At 42.8% G+C, this 6,025-nt stretch overlaps 1 pseudogene; it reads left to right on the forward strand.

Annotated features, from left to right (window-relative positions):
* Positions 1-5,246: 5,246 nt before the first annotated feature.
* On the forward strand, positions 5,247-5,665 carry LOC147822289 (coiled-coil domain-containing protein 126 pseudogene; annotated as a pseudogene).
* The last annotated feature ends 360 nt before the right edge of the window (positions 5,666-6,025 follow it).

Below are 6,025 nucleotides of genomic sequence, written 5' to 3' on the forward strand. Positions count from 1 at the left end.
TGGGACCTGAGTTTTCCTGTTCATGTTTGCTCTTTGCATGGCTCTGCAAACAGTCTGTTTGTCCACGTCATGGTCGGCGAGCACATCTAGTGCTCCTCTAACAGAGCTGCCAGACAAGATACACTCAGGGAAAAAAATCTTTTAGTAAAGCCTATAGGGAGAATGGAAAGAGGATTTATGCAGGATGCCACATGGCTACATTTTTCACCAATCTCCTTTAAACATCTTTCTTTCTTTGAAGTTACCCTCTAGGGATTTCCCACTTATTTCTTTAGGACCCTTCCAAGAGCCTCTCCATTCCCCTAAACTGCCCCACACATCCCTGACCCCAGGTTCTCCCATAGCTGTTTGCCTCACTTTCCTTTGTAAGCAACTCAGAGTGAAGGGCATGTCCCCAGTGTCCAGCGCAGCTCTGATATAGAGTTCACATTAATGGTTGCTTGTTGAAGGATGAATGAAAGAAACAAAAGAAATAGTTTGGTGTTATAAAGTGAGAGTGATGAAAACATGTATTAGAAGGAATTTCAGAACTATAGATTTCCCTCTCCCGAGCCCAGGGTTCCAGGGGACAGTCAGTACTAACAGGTGTTCGTTAAACCAAGCTTTCTAAGGAAAAGAATTTTACAAGTTCCTTTTCTCTGCTTTCTGGGCAGAGCCTGTTGATTCAGGCACCAAATTAAGAAATAGATAAGTTGGCTTTTTGCATTCCCAGGGCTGTCTGTGCTCTTGCTGTCTGGGAGCTCAGACCACACAGAGCACATCTGAGGGCATGGGGTTTAGAATGAAAGCCCCTTCCTCCGCTCTTAGACTCCCCACTTCCCCCAAGGGGGGAGGGGCTTCAATCCATTGCCAAAATAATTTTAATGGGCTACATTAAAATCCTAAACGAGTAACCAAGGGGCTAAGGGAAGCATTGCTTTTACTGGGGGCATTTTGAAATTTACCAGTAGGTTTAAAAAAAATGTATTGGCACCAAAGAAATGAGAGAGGGGGTCCCAAAAGGGGAAGTTCAGCAGAATGAATCTCCTGTGTGGGATTGTATGATTCAAAATTCATTTATTCCCCTAGCCTCTGTTATGTTTAAAATTTAATGGTTAGAATGTGCTTGTTAGTCTTGAAATAGTAGATAAAATCTGTAACAAAGCAAAGTTCCTAAGTAAATCATTCAACCCCTTGTTTGTCCGGAGAACGAAAGTTCCCGGACCCACTATCAGTAGAACAATCCATCACTGTGTCTACTGATCATCAGTACGTGACGGTCGTGACCATATGGTCGTGACCATTACTGTGTGTCTGCTGACCGTTAGTACGTGACAGTCGACCACCAACCTTTGTTCCTTTTTTTCCGTAAATCTACATGTTAACCTCCCCCTTAACCCCCTATAAAAACAGCCTCGGACTCTGAGCCAGTTGCCTCTCTTAGCTACTTTGCTTTGGGAGTGCCGTCTGGCCAGACTAATAAAGGTCTGTTTTACTTTCCAACTTGTCCGGTGTGTTCCTTCCCGGGTGATCGTCGCTGCAGTCAGCTCCTCGGAGCGTTTGGTAAGGCCCTCGGTCTTACACCTGGAATAACTGTAATTATATAGTCTCCCCATTCTCTGAGCCAGTGGTACCATGTGTTTAGTGAGCTGTCCCCCAGTGAGCAGGTCTGGATTTGCAACTGCACTGCAGGAGCAGTTTAAAATAACCCAAACCCAGGCCAGCCTGCCACCAACCTGGGACCCTGCAGAGCTGGGTTTGCAGCCATTATGTTGCATGTACTTCTGGGTGTGCTAATGACTGGGAAGCCTGCAAAGAATTGCACAGCTAGGAAACCCAGCCTGCCCCCACCCATTAACATTTCTCCCTGGAACATATGTCAGCAGGACAATTACCTGAAGGCTACCTATGTTTTAAAAAAAATACTGCTATCTATGTTTTAAACGCAACCAAATCATGGCAGCGCATTGTCATTACAGGAAACTGTGGTAATCAAGCAGTGTGGCTAGGATTTTGTGTACCCTTAGGAAGACCAAGTCAGGAAGGGAACGCAAGAGTAGTAGCCTGGTATACAGCTGCCAACATGTTGGGAGACACAAAGCAAAGCTGACATCTGCCAGGGAGCAATTAGCTGCCATCAACCTTCAGCCTCCACTTAGCCCTCTGCAGAGTCTGAGATGTTTCCAGGTGTCCCTGAATTCTAATACAGCCTCTTCACACGCATTGAGAAAAAAGAAGCAGGGAGAACATGCTGTAAGAAGTAGTTGCTTGATTCCCAAGGTCATCTTAGCCCTGGAACAACAATGACCAGTTCCATGGGGCTATGGGCCAGCACATGCAGAGTAGTGTCATGTAGCTTGTTTTATAATGCCTCGCTTAATCCTTGAGGTGGATCAGGTTAAATCCTTTCATTGCACGTAAAAACTGATGCTCAGTGAGACTAAGGTGAAGAAACCCAAGGAAGTAGAAGTTGGCCAGGTACATGCCCTCCTGCTGCCCAATCTTGTGGTGGAGAGGACTTCAGGGAGGAGAGATGTGGCGCTGCTACCCCAGGTGCAGGAGGATGGAAAGGACATTCTTTGTGGGTGGGTACCTGGGTTGATTAGATTCTCCATTTAAACCACCTGGCACCATGTAAGAGGGTGGCCAGAGCTGTGAGTTCAGCAACTGACCCTGTCACCCTGGGGAAGTCACATGACCTCCCTGAACATTGATGTTCTTGTGTACAAAATGGGAGCATGCAGTGGAGGAGTTGGAGCTTAGTGATGGTTTCTGGAAAGTGCCTAATTGGTGGAAGGAGCTCTAGAAGTTGCAGGAAGGATGTTGGGTAGTGAAAAAGTGTTCAAAACATTTTTCAATGCACACAAGTCTCCAGGGTCAGAACGATGGGAAGGGGAACCAGTACTGGTAGACCCTATTCATAAGGAAGCAATTGTAATGGTCTAATTAACGTTGCACAAGAGATAGCTATAGAACTCATAAATTTAGAGACCCAGATTCCTTCACAGGAGCAGACTCACACCATGTAGGCCCACCCACATCTACTGAGCCAGAGTCTGCCCTGTCACAAGGGCTCCATGAAGTTGTGCATGTTAGCATCTGAGATGCTGTGTGAGGCCAGCACTTGGGATCTGGCTTTCAATCTTCACTGGGCCACTTGGTGGCGTTTACTGGTGTGATTTCACCTTACTACTTAACTTTTTGTTAGGAATATAACCACATTTTGTGAGGTTTAAAGTTTATACAATTTGGAGTTTCCTCTTAAAGAAAAAATGAATATAAAATCACAAATACAAAAGTAATAGTTTAGAGCAGTGGCAGCAAACCTATGGCACATGTGCTACAGCAGACTGTTTGTTATATCTGACCCTTTTTTTTTCTTCTGGAGGTGAGAATCAAACTCAGGACCTTGTTCTTGCCAGGCAGGTGCAATGCGACTGAGCTAAATTCCACCCCACCCCCCAAACCCTGTTTGTTATAACTGAAAGCTCTAAAAGTTTCACCATCCCTGGTTTAGGGTATAAAAGACTTGACAATAATTGCAAATGTTTTTTTAAATTCTTTTATTGGTACATTTTAGGTATACAACACATTTACATTGCTCATTAGGAACTTGTACCTTTACATGATGCATCTTGGTTCTTACTTTTTCCCCATTCCTAGCCCTCCCTTCACCCCCTCCACCCTTCCCTATTTACAAAGACGTTGTTTCCATTTTTTCCAGTTCTCATAATTTTTCCTTTAACTTTTTTCCTTTCCCCTGCCCCTCCCAATACCACTACCCCTTCGGACCTTTTCTTCCTATTTTGGATTATCAATTATTCATTCTAATCACTGGTACATTTTAGCTATACAATATAATGACATTCATCATTGGAAATTTGCACCTTTACATAATCTCTGTTGGTTCTTATCTTTCACCCTTCCCCTGCCCTCCCTTCAACCCCTCCATCCCTCCCTATTTACAAAGACTTTGTTTCCATTTTTCCATTTTCTCATATTAATTCCATTCCCTTCTTTCCTTTCCCTTACCCCTCCCACTTCTCCTTCCCCTTTGCCCCTTTTCTTCCTATTTCACATTATCTGTTATACCTTTTAGACCTTATTTACACTTTCAGTTTCTCACACTAGAGAAACTATTTGGTAATTATACGTCTGTCCTACTTATTTCACTTAAGAGTATCACTTTAATGTACATCCATTTAGCTATAAATGTCTCTCATTTCTCATTTTTTATGGCTGAGTAGTACTCCATTTTATTTTTTAAAACCACGTTTTCTTTATCCAGTCTCCAGTTGATGGGCATTTGGGCTGTTTCCAAGTTTTAGCTATTACAAACTGCGCTGCTATGAACATGGGTGCATATATATCACTGTGGTATGATTCTTTTAATTCTTTGGGGAAGATCCCCAGCAGTGGAATAGTGGGGTCAAAGGGGACTGCCAGTCCTAGTTCTTTGAGGTATCTCCATACTGATTTCCACAGTGCTTGCACCAGTCTACACTCCCACCAGCAGTGGAGCAGGGTTCCTCTTTCCCCACAGCCCTGCCAGCATTTGTTATTGGTTGATTTCATGATAGCAGCCATTCTTTCTGGAGTGAGGTGGAATCTCAGCATTGTTTTCATTTGCATCTCTCGAATGACCAGTGATGTTGAACCTTTTTCCATGTATTTATTTGCTATTTCTACTTCTTTGTCTGAGAAATGTCTGCTCATTTCAGATGCCCATTTTCAGACTGGGTCTTTAAATTTGGGAGGTCTGATCTTTTTAAGTTCATTATAGATTCGAGATAGTAGACCTTTGTCTGAGGAAAAGCAGGTGAAGATTTTTTCCCACATTGTGGGTTGTCTCTTCACACTGCTGGTGGTTTCCCTTGCTGTGCAGAAGCTTTTTAGACAATCTCCAGTCACCTGGAGACAACCTCGTCCTGACTCCCAAGCCCCGGCCTTTCTCCATCCCTACCTGCAGGCTGCTTCTCAAGGGTGAGACGCTGCTGAGGCCAGCTCCTCTGCCTCTCGGGCTAGCGACTAGAAAGCCCTCAGCTCAGTTTGGTTCTACTTTGGGAGAAAGAGGAAGTCAAATGCCCTTTAAAAACTCCCTTTCTGAATTTATCTCCTGGTGACAGAGTTAATGTAAGAGTGGAGCAACCTTGCCAAAGATGAAGAGCATGTATTAGAGAAGTTTTTTCTTTTTTCCTTCAAAAGTTTTGTTTGGGAGCTTGTCTCCAGTTACTGCTTTACAATCAAGCTTGTTTATTTCATCCGAAATGTTTTTTACAATCTCAAGAAAAAATATGTCCCAGAAATTGAGTTTATTATTGCTTGTGTTTGGACTCAATTGGGGAGTGATGTTACTGCACTATACTTTCCAGCAACCAAGACATCAAAGCAGTGTTTACGTGAACAAATACTAGATTTAAGCAAAAGATATGTGAAAGCTCTTGCAGAGGAAAATAAGAACACAGTGGATGTTGAGAATGGTGCTTCTATGGCAGGATATGCTGATCTGAAAAGAACTATTGCTGTCCTTTTGGATGACATTTTGCAACACTTGGTGAAGCTGGAGAACAAAGTCGACTATATTGTTGTGAATGGCTCAGCCACCAACACTACCAATGGCATTAATGGGAATTTGGTGCCAGTAACCACAAATAAAAGGATAAATGCCTCGGGCAGCATTAGATAGCAGTTGAAGATCACCTTTTGCTGCTCTATCCACTGTGGAGTATATCCTATCACAGAAAAGCTTTTTAATTGCTGGCTAGGAGAGAGTAATACTTTACAATAAAAGCCCAATATATTTTCAAGGAATTTACTGGATTTATGGAACTCTTAATTCTGTATATAAAATTTTAAGTGTTATTAGTTTGCCTCCAGGCAAGTGTCTTCCATGCTATACCTTACCCTTAAGGCAACATGGCTGATATAGTGAGCAGGTAGGTGATCTTTGTGTAAATGTTTTGTGTTTGAGATCAAGCTGAAACAACACTAAAAGACATGGATTTGTTTCCGTAAAATATTTATTTAAGTATATAGCATGTTTTCA

The sequence above is a fragment of the Heterocephalus glaber genome, unplaced genomic scaffold, assembly GCF_053883595.1.
Source record: "Heterocephalus glaber isolate CG9 unplaced genomic scaffold, H.glaber_assembly_v1.0 deba00001666, whole genome shotgun sequence".
Taxonomy (NCBI): Eukaryota; Metazoa; Chordata; class Mammalia; order Rodentia; family Bathyergidae; genus Heterocephalus; species Heterocephalus glaber.